The 17,797-nt window shown below is 42.7% G+C and overlaps 4 non-coding genes across 4 annotated transcripts; 3 read left to right on the top strand and 1 right to left on the bottom strand.

Annotated features, from left to right (window-relative positions):
* Positions 1-10,755: 10,755 nt before the first annotated feature.
* On the bottom strand, positions 10,756-10,838 carry trnal-cag (transfer RNA leucine (anticodon CAG)). The gene has a single exon. It is a non-coding gene; the product is annotated as a tRNA-Leu (tRNA).
* A 1,739-nt stretch (positions 10,839-12,577) lies between these two features.
* On the top strand, positions 12,578-12,667 carry trnar-ucu (transfer RNA arginine (anticodon UCU)). Its single transcript is given in 2 exon segments — positions 12,578-12,614; positions 12,632-12,667. It is a non-coding gene; the product is annotated as a tRNA-Arg (tRNA).
* A 660-nt stretch (positions 12,668-13,327) lies between these two features.
* On the top strand, positions 13,328-13,401 carry trnat-ugu (transfer RNA threonine (anticodon UGU)). The gene has a single exon. It is a non-coding gene; the product is annotated as a tRNA-Thr (tRNA).
* Positions 13,402-17,181: 3,780 nt separating this feature from the next.
* Positions 17,182-17,254, top strand: trnak-uuu (transfer RNA lysine (anticodon UUU)). The gene has a single exon. It is a non-coding gene; the product is annotated as a tRNA-Lys (tRNA).
* The last annotated feature ends 543 nt before the right edge of the window (positions 17,255-17,797 follow it).

Genomic DNA, 17,797 nt, shown 5'->3' with positions numbered 1-17,797 from the left:
ATTGGATATATATATGGATTACATGAGACAATAAAATAAAATAAGCAATATAAAAATAAATATGTTGTACATGAAAAAAATAGAAATATTATGTATACTTTTATATTGTTTATTTTATAATAAAATTAGTTTTGTCCAATTTATCATTATAAAATATTTATTTTTAATATATAATACTATATATAGCATATTTTTATGACAAACCCCTGAAAAATAAATGTGTTACAAAATAAACATTATACACGAATTTGTATTAATGGTCTTGACGGCTGTCTCGTGCCTAAGGTTTATTATAATAGTAATATCATATTTGATAACAATAAACCTATGAATTTATGTTCATATATAATATTTGATAGCGATTATGTGTGTGTGTGTGTGTGGGTGGGGGGGAGTCCATGGCAGGGGGCATATACTTTTCTTTTTCCACGTGAGTCAGTCATGCTCTTTAACCAATCAGATGTGACCTCGCCACTTCAACCAATCATAACCCGCCATGAGCGCAGCCTAAATCCTGTTTACATGAAATAAACCTGCTCCCGAGCAGGTTCAAGCTTACGGATATGTTGCTATGACAACAAATGCTAGAAGCGCATCGAGGAACGAAACAATCCAAGATCAGGACAAATCCACAACAATCAAATCCAGCTAACTGAGTTAGCGACGTACGAAGAACGGACCCCAGGGTACACAAGCCAATATCAAAAACACCAAAATAACAACTCTCTCTCCAAAACAATCAACGCCTCGCCTACACGCCTCCTCAATCCCGGGTCTCTCTCCGGTTTATAACTGGTCCTCGTTGCTGTACTCGTTGCTGACGTCACTCAGGGGGGAAGTGCACGTGTGGAAGGTCAGCCAGCCGCTGGTGTAGTGGCAGTCGAAAACCTGGAGTGGAATGGGAGCGGGCCGAACCTGGACACGCTGTAGTGGCAGTCGGAAAACTTGGAGTGGAATCAGGAGTGGAGCTCGACCTGGGCACAATATACACACGCTACAAAGCACAGAAGCCTAAACACACACAGCGCGACCAAAATGTTGCGGGTTGTAACATTCCCCCCCACACACAAATGTGAACTTCTAAGTTCACCTAACTTTTATTCAAAACCACAAAACGAGGAATGGTTTGATTGGGCTTACCCACAAGTTGACATGTGTGACACGATCTACAATATTGAGCTACATGTCTTTTCATACCAGGCCATACAAAATATTTTAACGCCCTCAAGTAGGTTTTCCGTACGCCCACATGACCAGAACAAGGATGGTCGTGAGCCAACATGAGAACTTCGTTGCGAAGTTCTTGAGGGACTACAACCTGATATACATCACTCGAACCATTCAAAGAATAGGGTGGTGACCACTTTCGCATTAAAACTCCATTTTCCAAGAAGTAAGCAATTGGGTGCTTCTCCAGCTCTCCTTTCTCCACCGCAGTCTCAAAACAATGGGTTAGCGAAGGGTCGGCCTTCTGAGCTTTCGCCAACTTGGCACGAGTTATGCGAAGTTTGGCATCTGGTTTCGAAGTAGCCTTTGGAACATCAGTAAATTTCACACTGGGGTTAAGCTGAGGCAGGCTTTCCTCAATGGTTTCCTCCTGGCATAAGAAAGAGTCAGACAAATCTACTACATCACTCAATTTCTTTTGCTGAGCACGCGTTAACACACAAGCAGGAAATACTGAAGGAATCTAAACTTCTAACTCTGGACAATCAGTAATTGGCTCAGATATAACCTCTGGAAGCGAAAAAATTTGGTTTCCAGCAATATCATTCCCCAGAATGAATGAAATACCACTAACTAGCAATGCTGTACGAACGGCAACTTTAACAAAACCAGAAAAGCTTTTGGTTTCTAGATACAAGTTATGCAATCATTACAGTCATACCAATGCCTTGAATTAACACATCACTCCCTAAATAAGAAGCTTCTGAAGAGGGTAATGCATTTTCCAAAATAAACGATTGAGCAGAACCGGTATCCCTCAATATTTTAATGGGGTTTCTTGTTTGACCAGCAACTAAAGATACATAACCAGAAAATATAAAAGACTCAAACACCGATTCCCCAGTAAACTTAGCCAGCAGCCCTGCAGCATTTACCTTTTTGCCAGCAGGCTGCTGACGAGCCACCTTACGCTTTAACACCGGACAGGAGGCAATTAAGTGACCTTTTTCGTGGCAATAATAACAGTTACGGGATTCAGGCGAAGGGCTAACTGGAGAGCGAGCTTGAGCAGTTGTGTTTCGTGACTTCAATTGACGCAAGGAAGAATTACTATGAGACATGGGCATATTAAACACAGTCTTAAGAGTTAACACAAACTCATCAGCTAAGACAGCAGCTCTAAAAAAGACATCAATCTTCTGTTCATTTAAATACACAACTAGCTGCTCTGGAAGACAAGACTTAAACTCTTCTAGTAGAATCAATTCTTTAAGCTGCTCAAAACGTCTTACATTACTTGCAGAACACCATTTTTCAAAGAGCAAGCATTTCTCACGAGCAAACTCAACAAATGTTTGGCTATTTGGTTTGACCAGATCCCTGAAACTTTGCCTGTATGCTTCAGGTACACGCTCATAGGCATGCAGAACTGCAGCTTTAACCACATCATAATCAAGGCTCTGTTCCAAAGAAAGAGCAGAGCATGCTTCTTGTGCTTTCCCTGTTAATTTACACTGCAGTAACAGTGTCCACAAACTTAACGTGGCCATCTGAACGTGGTTGCAATTCTTTCAAACACTGCGAAATAAGAATCAACCTCCTCCTCTCTAAATATAGGCACTAGACCCACATGTCGGCTGACATCAAAAACAGGCTGGCTTACCGGTGAGGACTGGAGTGGAGCAAGTGGTGATGCCAGCGCACTGGAGACATCAGCTCCAACGGGACTGGGGGAAACTGCTGCAGGAGAACCAAACTTTCTTGGCAACGGCACAGGCTTCCGACTGGGTCCACTGAATCGGTCGGGTGTTCAGGTCAAATAGCCCCCAATTCCTCCCCATGCTCTGCTACTGTTCTTGTGTCACTGGCCCTTGGGAGAGGTGGAGTACCCACTCCTTCAGAAACTTTACGCCCAGGTAAGACTTGATCCGCCACAAGTGCCTCATAGATGGTGGCTTTAACCACCTTTTTACTAGAAAATATTTTATAAAATCAGCTATTAGAAGGAGATTATCCTTTCTACATTGTAACAATATATTTTGCTGTAAACTGTATGCCAGTTGCAGATATATAACATACAGTGTGTTTGAAGTTTGTTTATTTTTGCAAGCCTGAAATCTACTGCAACAGGCATGATCCTTGCCTGCAATGAATTTGGAACAACCTGAATTGAAACACCATGACTGGCAGTTTTGGCGTGCTCTGTGAAGCATGGTATAGCACTGTGGGACTTCATTTATGGTCCTATCATGCTGCATGCCAGTGGAGACAATCTTAGCTTGATAGTCAAGTTCCTGTGCCAGAGCATCTCAGATACGCGAGAGTATACGCGAGAGTCTAAGGTTTGGCTGTGGCCCTGTGGCTTAGTTGGTTAAAGTGCCTGTCTAGTAAACAGGAGATCCTGGGTTCGAATCCCAGCAGTGCCTCTCACTGTGCACTTCTGTTGCTATGCAGGTCAGACTGGTTTCTGTGGAAAAAAAGAAATCTTGTCTGACCATTAACAGCTCATGGGTTAAGGTCACACAATGCACAAGCTTTCTGATTAGCCAAGTTTACAATCCTTAGGTCATTAGCCATATTGCAAATTATACATGGCCCAATTGCCCAAGATTGCACTACATTGCACTTCAATATATATACATATATGTGTATGTATACATAAAAATACATTGCTGAAAGCTCCCTTGTGCCCATTTTCTAAGAAAGCATACAGTGATAAGTTGCTGAAAGCTACTACGATCCGATGTAGATGTCTTTGTCTGATCCAGAGTAGACGATCCATTTGGTCAGAGAAGAATGTTGAAAAAGTGTGTGTGCAAAACTGTAGAAAATGTGAAGAACGGTGTTGGCTGCAAAAGAATAACGACCGAGTTGGCTGTATTTCTCAGTCGGTAGCGCACTTGTATTTTAATCTCAGGGTCTGTGGCTTCAGTCCCTGTTTGTAAATGAAATAGACTTGAAAATGAGTCACGTGGTCTCCTTGTCCAGAAGGCCAACCTTTGTCGATAATGCTGATCTTTTTGAAGGAATTCACATACCATGGGCATATAAGACATTCATTCATCCAAGATAAAACTTTAGAAGCAGGGCTGTTCAGAAGAGTGATCCTGGTAACAACTTTCACTGCATGTGAAGGTCAGAATCCTCTTTTTAGGGAAGAAAAAGTTAAAAACATGGCAGTTAAACAGAAATCTTAATGGTTCGATTGATCTCAGCGTAAATACTGGACAGGTTATCAGTCAGTGTGAAAGTTTAAAATTCTCATGACCAACCTCACCACTTGAAAGGGTTCACAAGTGCTTGGTTTCTTCAAATGTGTCAAACAATTTTGACCCATTTAAAGAAACACACACACACACACACACACACACACACAAACATTATCACTCAGCTTAACTACTACAACTCAACTACATCAATACATCAAAACACTGTGACTGGACTGACAAATCAACACAAGCGCAGACACACTGACCCACACAAACTATCGTACACACATCTGTAAATGCCTCACTGTTTATCTCTTCTGCACAATATTCATTACTTTTTGCACAAATATCAAATTTTTGCTGCTATGTTTTACTACCTCAACACCATATTTTATGTTTTATGTTCTGATATGTCGTTGTTGTCGCACTGTCACTTTGTTGTTGCTCGTTTTGCACATTTCCACGTGCACTTTATGTTGTTGTCTGTTGTCTGGGAAAAAAAAAAAAAACCTGTAGATAGTCTGTTAGTTAGTTAGTCTTTTAGTTAGTTTTTTTGTTAATTTATGTTAGGAATATCTGTCTTGTCTCTGCTAGCCAGCTAACTAGGCCTCCTAGCTAGCTAGTTTAGCTTCTCTGTTAATTTATGTTGTAAGATTATGTTGCATGTAACACCTTGGTCCTGGAGGAACGTTGTTTCGTTTCACTGTGTACTAACTGTATATGGTTGAAGTGACAATAAAGCCTACTTGAACTTGAACTTGAACAATGGACGAGCATTGGGAAAGGATGGGTAAAACTGCTTTTTGTGAGGGATGGCACACCTTCCAGAGCCTGGATAGCTCAGTCGGTAGAGCATCAGACTTTTAATCTTGTCTCAATTCAAGTGTGTCACAATAATAATGTACACACAGCGCCGCGCTACCGTATGAAACGTACATTCACATCAACTACCAAACAGAGTTTTATCAGTAATCTCCCAGAGTTCCCAACTTCGATTAGATCACCGTCTGACCCCACAGAACTCGATCAGGCGACTGAATATTTAGAGTCGACATTTCGCTATACCCTAGATAATGTAGCTCCAGTCAAAAGAAAAATTATTAGAGATAAAAAACTTGCTCCCTGGTATAACGATCACACGCGCACTTTAAAACAGACCGCTCGGAAATTAGAACGTAAATGGCGTCAAACTAAATTACTAGTATTTCAAATAGCATGGAAGGAGAGCATCCTGAACTATAGAAAAGCTCTTAGTGTAGCTAGATCAACATATCTCTCCACTCTTATAGAAAATAACAAAAATAATCCTAGATTCTTATTTAATGCTGTAGCCAAATTAACCAGAAATAAGACCACTGCAGAAATCTCCACAACAACATCATGCAATAGTGAGGACTTCATGAACTTTTTTAATAATAAAATTGTAAATATTAGGCATAAAATTGAGGTTTTGAAACCGAACAATGTAATTGATGCAGATGTTAATCTAGCCATGTCAGACCAGAACCTAGAATACTTTACTCCCCTTGAAGAGAATGAACTAATTTCACTCATCTCTTCTTCAAATTCATCAACCTGTATATTAGATCCAGTACCGACACATTTTCTTAAACAGATAGTACCAGCAATAATAGAACCCCTGTTGAGAATAATTAATTCTTCACTCAGCATTGGATATGTTCCAAAATCTTTTAAATTAGCAGTTATCAAACCAATAATTAAGAAACCTGACCTCGACCCCTGTCAGCTGTCCAGTTACAGACCAATATCAAACCTCCCCTTTATCTCTAAGATCCGGGAAAAGATAGTAGCGGAGCAGCTATGCTCATATATACATAGAAATGGCATACATGAACTGTATCAGTCAGGATTTAGGCCTCATCACAGTACAGAGACAGCGCTCGTTAAAGTAGTAAATGACATTCTATTGGCCTCTGATCAGGGTTGTGTAACTATGCTTGTATCACTTGACCTCAGTGCAGCTTTTGACACTGTTGATCACGCTATTCTTCTTCACAGATTAGAAAATGTAGTGGGAATTAAGGGTACAGCCCTCTCCTGGCTCAGATCCTATCTGACCCATCGTTATCAGTATGTAGACTTAAATGGTGATTATTCTGCATGTTCTCTAGTGGAGTTTGGCGTTCCGCAGGGTTCAGTTTTAGGTCCACTGCTTTTTTCCCTTTACATGCTTCCTCTGGGCAACATAATCCGTAAGCATGGTATTAGTTTTCATTGTTATGCTGACGATACTCAGTTATATGTCTCAGCAAAACCTGATGAGAAAAAACAGCTTACTAAAATTGAGCAATGTGTGCAGGACATAAGAAATTGGATGCTAATTAACTTCCTTCTGCTAAATCCGGATAAGACAGAAGTTCTAGTCATAGGACCGCATACAGCTAGGAGTAAAATTTTAGATCACACCGTAACTTTAGATAGCCTTTCTGTTCCATCAAATGCAACAGTGAAAGACCTTGGTGTGATTATTGATTCCAGCCTTTCATTTAAAGCACATGTTGATAATATTACCAGGATAGCATTCTTTCACCTCAGAAATATTGCCAGAATAAGAAATTTATTGTCGCTAAACGACGCAGAAAAACTAGTTATTTTATCACCTCTAGGTTGGACTATTGTAATGCCTTACTGTCTGGTTGTTCAGCTAGATGCATAAATAAGCTTCAGCTAGTCCAGAATGCAGCAGCGAGAGTCCTCACCAGAACCAGAAGATATGAGCACATCACCCCTATCTTATCTTCACTCCATTGGCTCCCTGTGAAATTTCGCATTGATTTTAAAATACTACTCTTGACATATAAAGCATTAAATGGTCTCGCGCCGCAGTACCTGAGCGAACTGCTAGTGTCTTACGATCCGCCACGCCTACTTCGATCAAAGGATGCAGGCTGCTTGTCAGTACCGCGTATTATGAAAAATACAGCTGGGGGCAGAGCTTTTTCTTACAAAGCCCCAAAGTTATGGACTAGTCTTCCAAATAGTGTTCGGGACTCAGACACAGTCTCAGTGTTTAAGTCCAGGCTAAAAACCTATTTATTTAGCCAAGCATTTTTATAAATAGATTTGCCATAGGTAAAGGAGCAGATCTGGGGGACTCATGGACGTAGAGTATTATGGTGAACTGGTATGTTTGGATGCTGTCTTCCTCACTCTCATTGATCTCTCAGGTTTGCTGACGGTGAGGTGATTGTTTGCTTTACATGTCAGGAAGCCCTCATGTTTGTGTTTCCTTCTGGCTCTCCATTTTAGTTATGCTGTCATAGTTAGTCCTGCCGGAGTCTCTGCTTGCACTCTACAGTTAATATACATTCACATTATACATTGTGTGACTGTGACCATACCTAACTGCCATCTCTCCTCTTCTTCTCTTTCCCCCCCTCTTTCTTTTTCCTCTCTCCTCCTGTCCCCCCCTTTCACTCTTTCTCTCTCTCTCTGTCGAGCTACACATGTCGTTCCTGAGCTGCCAGTGATCCAGACTCCCTCTGCCCTCCGGACCTGTCTGACCCATCCTGGTGCCCCGCTTCTGGCTGAAGATCTCGTCACATGGATGCCCCGTGTGTCTCTCTGGGATGCGTCTGGTGTCTGGGAATGATTCTCTCTACATAGAAAATGGTTCTGGCCTTGACTGGTGTTGGCAACTGTTTCTCTGGGGACTTGACAGTTCGATAGCTCATGACTGGAACTTCTTACAAGTCTACCTGGGTCTTAAATAACTACCTGGACTCCATATTAACATCAATTAACATCAGCTATTATAGCTGAACTGCCTCCCACCCTACACACTGTATAAATGCAGATCATTTACTGCTTTCTGTTTCACCCAAATGAGGATGGGTTCCCTGTTGAGTCTGGTTCCTCTCAAGGTTTCTTCGTATTACCATCTCAGGGAGTTTTTCCTTGCCACTGTCGCCCTCGGCTTGCTCACCAGGGACAAACTGACCATTTTGATTCATACAAATTCACATTTCATACAAACTTAAATAATTCTTTTGACTATGTAACGCTGCTTTGCGGCAATGAAAATTGCTAAAAGCGCTATACAAATAAAATTGAATTGAATTGAATTAATCTGAGGGTCCAGGGTTCAAGTCCCTGTTCAGGCGTTACCTTGGTGATTAGGAAAAAAAGAGTGTTTGGCACAAGTTGTTCAAAGCAATCAAGAGGGTTAGCTTTGATTAAGAAATTCTCAAAGGCTGAAAATTGGAAATTGCAGACTACTTGCCAAGGATTTCCTGGTGGAGACTTACTCTTAGGAGATTGTCTTATGCTCAGGAAGGTCAACAAGGGATGGAAGTCCCACAAGTACAAGATGGCGCCAGTGAGGTCGGCTGCTGTCACGATGTCCAGTCACGCCAAACTTTCATCAGCATATCACCTGTCCCACCAGGGGCGAAAGGACACTCAACCACTGCTACACTACAGTCAAGGATGGCTACAGGGCACAATCTCGTCCACCGTTTGGTAAATCTTACCATGCCGCTGGCCAAAATACAAACAAAGGCTGAAACAGGAAGTGTGGGTTCAGAGGGAGGTCGCGCGCTGGACGGACCAATCAGTGGCCGCCTTACAGGATGCACTTGATGACGCAGACTGGGACATGTTCAGAAACAGCTCTGATGACGTCAGTGTGTTTATGCAAACAGTTGTGGGATTCATTGGGAAACTAGCAGATGATACCGTGGAGAAAAAGACTTTTAGGACGTTTCCCAACCAGAAGCCGTGGGTGGATAAAACCATCAGCGACGCTCTGAGATCTCACACCGCTGCCTACAACGCAGGACTTGCGTCGGGGGACATGGACTCGTACAAAGCTGTGTCACATATTGTGCGAAAACGGTGAAAGAGGCGAAGCAGCGCTATATACGGAAACTAAAGTCACAACTTCAACAGAGTGACTTTAGGAGCCTGTGGCAGGGACTAAGGACAATAACGGACTATAAAACAGCAACAACCGGTATGGCGGACGCGACTCTGGCTGACCAGCAGAACACATTCTATGCTCGCTTCGAGGCTGCAGCTGAAGACGCTAGCGATGCTAATGTTAGCGGCGCGACAGGCTGCAGACAGGAAGACACTGCCAGCACCGGAAGCGCGCTCATCATCACCGAGCACAACGTGAGGAGAGTCTTCAAGAGAGTGAACACCAGGAAAGCAGCAGGACCAGACGGCATCTCAGCTCGTATTCTCAGAGCCTGCGCAGACCAGCTAGCATCTGTGTTCACTGAAATATTCAACATCTCTTTATCTCAGTCGGTATCCCTCACCTCAGTAGTGATGAAGTGCTTTGAGCGCCTGGTCTGAGACTTCATAATTTTTTCACTACCGGACACACTCGACATATCAAAGTTTGCAAACCGAAAGACTTTTGTATTTCTTTTTATTCATATTTATTTCTTACGTATAAGTTTTTTTTAGTAATCTGGTCAGTGAGTTGTTACCTGAGCGCTGTCATCTTTTATCAAGAGGTTGACACAAACATGCATGGTCATCCTAGAGATTGGATGAAATTTTAATTTCTACAACGAACCTGTTCAAAAACGGCAGCAACACACGCCGCCACACACACAGAGGGACCAGCTCATGACCTCGACGTGTTGTCCAAGTTGTCTCCAAGTTGTCCAAGCTTCAAGATGGGGATGCTCAGATTTGGGGAACTCAAGACAATTCACAGCCATGACTTGACCTCCTCCTCAAAACAAGACTTTTTCTTTGCCACTTACTGTGCAGCATGTAAAATGAACCATAGAATCAAACGAAATGACCAGATTTCATGCATGTTTTGTCAAACACCAAGTGAGGCCTTTTTTTTAATTCAAATCTGTACTGGAAAACCTTTTTGGATCTTTCCAATACACACAAGTGTACTGGTTGGCTTAAGTTCAGGATTTTTAGGCTTCAGACTGAAACCACGTTCACGTTTTACCTTAGCAAAACAGGAAAGCAGTTTAGAGAGCAACCTCTCCAACCATCTATGGGCAATGCTGCAAAATACAGACAGAAAGATGAAATGAACCTATGAATCATGATCAATGACAACTTTTCATACCCAATCGTCAAATAGAAGCTGATTTCTTGACTTCAGCAATCAAACATGCTGGGACATCTCAAAAGAATTTTTCAGCATCCGTGAAAAGGAAGTTCAGCTCAGAACCTGTAGCCTTTATTTTGGCACCCTGCTCCGGGCTTTGCCTCAACAACACAACCATGTCTACATAGTCCAAGAAATCGAAGAAGCAAGCGCTTGATGAAGAAAAGTGCCAACTTCTTCACTAGCAAGCAAAGCTATGCTGTGAGAGGTCAAGGATATTGATGCAGATCCATACACGATTTCCTAAATGCAACAAAGAGATGGGACTCTTGTCAGAAGTGGGATTCGAACCCACGCCTCCAGGGGAGACTGCGACCTGAACGCAGCGCCTTAGACCGCTCGGCCATCCTGACAAGGATCTAGGGAAGACACCTCTTGCACGGATTACAGGTCGCTGGCCACGCACTCATATAAGCAATCGGATGTCTATGAGGCAGCTTGTCATTGGAAGACAGATCAACGTTGGGAAGATTACAGATTACCGGTGAGGACTGGAGTGGAGCAAGTGGTGATGCCAGCGCACTGGAGACATCAGCTCCAACGGGACTGGGGGAAACTGCTGCAGGAGAACCAAACTTTCTTGGCAACGGCACAGGCTTCCGACTGGGTCCACTGAATCGGTCGGGCGTTCAGGTCAAATAGCCCCCAATTCCTCCCCATGCTCTGCTACTGTTCTTGTGTCACTGGCCCTTGGGAGAGGTGGAGTACCCACTCCCTCAGAAACTTTACGCCCAGGTAAGACTTGATCCGCCACAAGTGCCTCATAGATGGTGGCTTTAACCACCTTTTTACTAGAAAATATTTTATAAAATCAGCTATTAGAAGGAGATTATCCTTTCTACATTGTAACAATATATTTTGCTGAAAACTGTATGCCAGTTGCAGATATATAACATACAGTGTGTTTGAAGTTTGTTTATTTTTGCAAGCCTGAAATCTACTGCAACAGGCATGATCCTTGCCTGCAATGAATTTGGAACAACCTGAATTGAAACACCATGACTGGCAGTTTTGGCGTGCTCTGTGAAGCATGGTATAGCACTGTGGGACTTCATTTATGGTCCTATCATGCTGCATGCCAGTGGAGACAATCTTAGCTTGATAGTCAAGTTCCTGTGCCAGAGCATCTCAGATACGCGAGAGTATATGCGAGACTCTAAGGTTTGGCTGTGGCGCTGTGGCTCAGTTGGTTAAAGTGCCTGTCTAGTAAACAGGAGATTTTGGGTTCGAATCCCAGCAGTGCCTCTTGCTGTGCACTTCTGTTGCTATGCAGATCAGACTGGTTTCTGTGGAGAAAATGAAATCTTTCCTTTATGTCCGACCGTTAACAGCTCATGGGTTAAGGTCACACAATGCACAAGCTTTCTGATTAGCCAAGGTTAGAGTCCCATCTTGTTTATCCCTAGCGCAACTGCTGTCAACATTATGATCCGGTCATGAGCTACATTGCGACTGCAATGCTTTTCACCACACCTTTAAACATGTGTCTTTTAGGACGATGACTAGAGCAGATAATTTCTTGCATTTGCATTGGTTTGGCTGCCTTCTTTTGACATATAATTTGACCTGTGGTTGCGATTATTCAGCTGTTGGGGACCTTTGCAAGCATCAAATCAAGTGTATGAGGCGCATTCACAGAAACGCAACAGAATAATGCTGCTGCCAAATCGTCATTCGTGTGGTAACATGATGTCTCGAATTTGTAGGACCTTACACCACAAAACGTTCAATCTATGGGTGATGAGGAGATACCTTATTTAATAGGTTATCTAGTGTATATGATGAGGTCTCCATGCTACAGTGCTATCCAAGCAGTGTCTACTGCAACAATCATCTGTTGGTACGAAAGCTATCCCTTTCTTGCCTTTCTTACAGCCAGAGTTGAATAACTTTGCAAGTCAGACAGGGTTCTGTGGCATATTCCATGGTGAAATTAGGGCATTCTGTCGACGCTGTTGACAGCTTGTGGGATCAGCACCTGCCATAGTTGTTTGCATTTGGTGGAATTTGATTAGTAGCAACAAAAAAGCATCTGCCTAATGAACTTGAGCATCCATGAATCTTGGAGAGCCTGCAAAAAAACACCCTGGTTGGCTCTGTGGTGCAATGGATAGCACATTGGACTTCTAGACTCAGCTGTGGAGCTATTCAAAGGTTGCGGGTTCGAGTCCCGCCAGAGTCACTAACTAGTTACCTTCTTTTCATCCACACACCATGTCTAAAATTAAAGCTTTGGTCAGGAATCTCTGTTCAAGATGCACTTTCCTATGTGCCATATTTGATTGAATGACTTGTCAGCTGAATTTAAGAAATATCATTGTTTTCCACATGTTTCTGCCCATTTGTCCCAAATCAAGCCCTCAGCTCAACTCCAGCTTCAACAAAAGGTTACGACATTGATTAACGCAATCCTTATGGGACAAAGAGCCAAAGTCCACAGCAGCAATCTGATGAACGCTTGCTTGCTTTTAGATGTGCATGGCATGTGGATTTTACTTCCTCTTCCCTGACTGTTGTGATATGCTTGTTAGGACTATGGCTGGAGATCAGCCATAACCTTTTGTTTGCTGTGGCTTGTGTGCCATTTACAGATCTAAAACTTGACATTTTCTTGAGGATTTTCACCCTTTTTGGGATCTTACCAAGCCGAAATCAAAGTTAGGATGGGCAAACAAACATCAAAGCATTTGCATGGCATCGCTGGTTGAGTACTCGTCTCACCAGCTCAGCGAGGTTTGCATGCGGATGGAGGAAATATTAGCATTGCGATCAGATTATGTCTTAGCCAGGAGAGTCTCGGTTAAAAGTGCTGGGTCATGCCTAAGGTGCCACCTAGGCAATCGGCACTGTGGCTTAGCTGGTGAAAGCACCTGTCTTGTAAACAGGAGATCCTGGGTTCAAATCCCAGCAGTGCCTGTTGTGAGTTTCATCTCTTGGTACACCAGACAAGGTCTGGGTCCAACTGCACGAGGAGCTCAAGGCTTAAGTGCTTGTGGGCTCAGGTTGTGGCAGGGTATCTTGCTTTCAGCCAGGATTTCTGCTCAGTTTTCATGTGTTTTCCACAGGTAGACACCTGTCCATGGAGCTCAAGCAAGGTAGCTCTATTCATCCCACAGAAGTGAATGAACACTGGCATTTTGATTTGCAAGAATTGAATCATTTTCTGAGTAGCCGTGAAACATTTGCCTGATGTTGGTTACATTTAAATGAGGACAATGGCTGTCAATAAGCTAGTATATATATATATATATATATATATATATATATATAGTATATATATAGTATATATACATCCTATATATATATATATATATATATATATATATATATATACACACAATATATATATATATATATATATATATATATATATATATATATATATATATTGTTACGTCCCAGTCTAGGGTTGGGCCGTACAGCAAATGATAGGTTCGGGGTTCTATTTTAAACTGTGTGAACAAGGTTGGATATAATGGTGTAATATACCGGAAAGAAATAGACAGGCACTTTAGCTGGCAAAAAGACAGGGTTTGTATTGCTTTACACAAAGCAAACAAAAATACTGACACATCACCAGGATCAGCTTCAGGGTGGACCCAGGCCAAAATAATAAACAAAACGGGTATCTGTATTTTACAAGCTTGTTTACCTAAACAAAATACAAACAAAAATACAGATAACTTACCTATCTCCCTAAACCAAAAACAGTGGATAAATTCCCTTTTCCCCAAAACAAATGGCAGCCACACCCCTACTACTGGTGCGTGCACAAACATAAAGTGAAAGTATTTACAAAAAATATATACAACAAAAACCAAGCAAACAAACCAAAAGGGACAAGCAATAATCAAAGTCAAAGGGTTGCAATAAAGTCAAAACCAGTGTACACAAGCCAATATCAAAAACACCAAAATAACAACTCTCTCTCCAAAACAATCAACGCCTCGCCTACACGCCTCCTCATTCCCGCGTCTCTCTCCGGTTTATAACTGGTCCACTCGTTGCTGATGTCACTCAGGGCGGACGTGCACGTGTGGAAGGTCAGCCAGCCGCTGGTGTAGTGGCAGTCGAAAACCTGGAGTGGAATGGGAGCGGAGCCAAACCTGCACACGGTGTAGTGGCATTCGGAAAACTTGGAGTGGAATCAGGAGCGGAGCTCGACCTGGGCACAATATACACACGCTACAAAGCACAGAAGCCTAAACACACACAGCGCGACCAAAATGTTGCGGGTTGTAACATTCCCCCCCACACACAAATGTGAACTTCTAAGTTCACCTAACTTTTATTCAAAACCACAAAACGAGGAATGGTTTGATTGGGCTTACCCACAAGTTGACATGTGTGACACGATCTACAATATTGAGCTACATGTCTTTTCATACCAGGCCATACAAAATATTTTAATGCCCTCAAGTAGGTTTTCCGTATGCCCACATGACCAGAACAAGGATGGTCGTGAGCCAACATGAGAACTTCGTGGCGAAGTTCTTGAGGGACTAAAACCTGATATACATCACTCGAACCATTCAAAGAATAGGGTGGTAAACACTTTCGCATTAAAACTCCATTTTCCAAGAAGTAAGCAATTGGGTGCTTCTCCAGCTCTCCTTTCTCCACCGCAGTCTCAAAACAATGGGTTAGCGAAGGGTCGGCCTTCTGAGCTTTCGCCAACTTGGCACGAGTTATGCGAAGTTTGGCATCTGGTTTCGAAGTAGCCTTTGGAACATCAGTAAATTTCACACTGGGGTTAAGCTGAGGCAGGCTTTCCTCAATGGTTTCCTCCTGGCATAAGAAAGAGTCAGACAAATCTACTACATCACTCAATTTCTTTTGCTGAGCACGCGTTAACACACAAGCAGGAAATACTGAAGGAATCTAAACTTCTAACTCTGGACAATCAGTAATTGGCTCAGATATAACCTCTGGAAGCGAAAAAATTTGGTTTCCAGCAATATCATTCCCCAGAATGAATGAAATACCACTAACTAGCAATGCTGTACGAACGGCAACTTTAACAAAACCAGAAAAGCTTTTGGTTTCTAGATACAAGTTATGCAAAGGTGCCCGAATTACAGTCATACCTATGCCTTGAATTAACACATCACTCCCTAAATAAGAAGCTTCTGAAGAGGGTAATGCATTTTCCAAAATAAACGATTGAGCAGAACCGGTATCCATCAATATTTTAATGGGGTTTCTTGTTTGACCAGCAACTAAAGATACATAACCAGAAAATATAAAAGGCTCAAACACCGATTCCCCAGTAAACTTAGCCAGCAGCCCTGCAGCATTTACCTTTTTGCTAGCAGGCTGCTGACGAGCCACCTTACGCTTTAACACCGGACAGGAGGCAATTAAGTGACCTTTTTCGTGGCAATAATAACAGTTACGGGATTCAGGCGAAGGGCTAACTGGAGAGCGAGCTTGAGCAGTTGTGTTTCGTGACTTCAATTGACGCAAGGAAGAATTACTATGAGACATGGGCATATTAAACACAGTCTTAAGAGTTAACACAAACTCATCAGCTAAGACAGCAGCTCTAGAAAAGACATCAATCTTCTGTTCATTTAAATATACAACTAGCTGCTCTGGAAGACAAGACTTAAACTCTTCTAGTAGAATCAATTCTTTAAGCTGCTCAAAACGTCTTACATTACTTGCAGAACACCATTTTTCAAAGAGCAAGCATTTCTCACGAGCAAACTCAACAAATGTTTGGCTATTTGGTTTGACCAGATCCCTGAAACTTTGCCTGTATGCTTCAGGTACACGCTCATAGGCATGCAGAACTGCAGCTTTAACCACATCATAATCAAGGCTCTGTTCCAAAGAAAGAGCAGAGTGTGCTTCTTGTGCTTTCCCTGTTAATTTACACTGCAGTAAAAGTGTCCACAAACTTCTTGGCCATCTTAACGTGGTTGCAATTCTTTCAAACACTGCGAAATAAGAATCAACCTCCTCCTCTCTAAATATAGGCACTAGACCCGCATGTCGGCTGACATCAAAAACAGGCTGGCTTACCGGTGAGGACTGGAGTGGAGCAAGTGGTGATGCCAGCGCACTGGAGACATCAGCTCCAACGGGACTGGGGGAAACTGCTGCAGGAGAACCAAACTTTCTTGGCAACGGCACAGGCTTCCGACTGGGTCCACTGAATCGGTCGGGCGTTCAGGTCAAATAGCCCCCAATTCTTCCCCATGCTCTGCTACTGTTCTTGTGTCACTGGCCCTTGGGAGAGGTGAAGTACACACTCCCTCAGAAACTTGAGTCACGTGGTCTCCTTGTCCAGAAGGCCAACCTTTGTCGATAATGCTGATCTTTTTGAAGGAATTCACATACCATGGGCATATAAGACATTCATTCATCCAAGATAAAACTTTAGAAGCAGGGCTGTTCAGAAGAGTGATCCTGGTAACAACTTTCACTGCATGTGAAGGTCAGAATCCTCTTTTTAGGGAAGAAAAAGTTAAAAACATGGCAGTTAAACAGAAATCTTAATGGTTCGATTGATCTCAGCGTAAATACTGGACAGGTTATCAGTCAGTGTGAAAGATTAAAATTCTCATGACCAACCTCACCACTTGAAAGGGTTCACAAGTGCTTGGTTTCTTCAAATGTGTCAAACAATGGACGAGCATTGGGAAAGGATGGGTAAAACTGCTTTTTGTGAGGGATGGCACACCTTCCAGAGCCTGGATAGCTCAGTCGGTAGAGCATCAGACTTTTAATCTGAGGGTCCAGGGTTCAAGTCCCTATTCAGGCGTTACCTTGGTGATTAGGAAAAAAAGAGTGTTTGGCACAAGTTGTTCAAAGCAAGTAAGAGGGTTAGCTTGGATTAAAAAAATTCTCAAAGGCTGAAAATTGGAAATTGCAGACTACTTGCCAAGGATTTCCTGGTGGAGACTTACTCTTAGGAGATTGTCTTATGCTCAGGAAGGTCACCAAGGGATGGAAGTCCCACAAGTACAAGATGGCGCCAGTGAGGTCGGCTGCTGTCACAATGTCCAGTCACTGGAGAACAAACTCGATGACCTCAGGGCATGGATAAAGTTTCGCGCCAAACTTTCATCAGCATATCACCTGTCCCACCAGGGGCGAAAGGACACTGGACCACTGCTACACTACAGTCAAGGACGGGTACAGTGCACAATCTCGTCCACTGTTTGGTAAATCTGACCATGCCGCTATCTTCCTTATGCCAAAATACAAACAAAGGCTGAAGAGGGAGGTCGCGCTCTGGACGGACCAATCAGTGGCCGCGTTACAGGATGCACTTGATGACGCAGATGGGACATGTTCAGAAACA

Source organism: Clarias gariepinus, chromosome 5, assembly GCF_024256425.1.
Source record: "Clarias gariepinus isolate MV-2021 ecotype Netherlands chromosome 5, CGAR_prim_01v2, whole genome shotgun sequence".
Lineage (NCBI taxonomy): Eukaryota > Metazoa > Chordata > Actinopteri > Siluriformes > Clariidae > Clarias > Clarias gariepinus.
Note: the sequence above shows the minus strand (reverse complement) of the source record. Positions and strands in the feature narration are given on the sequence as shown.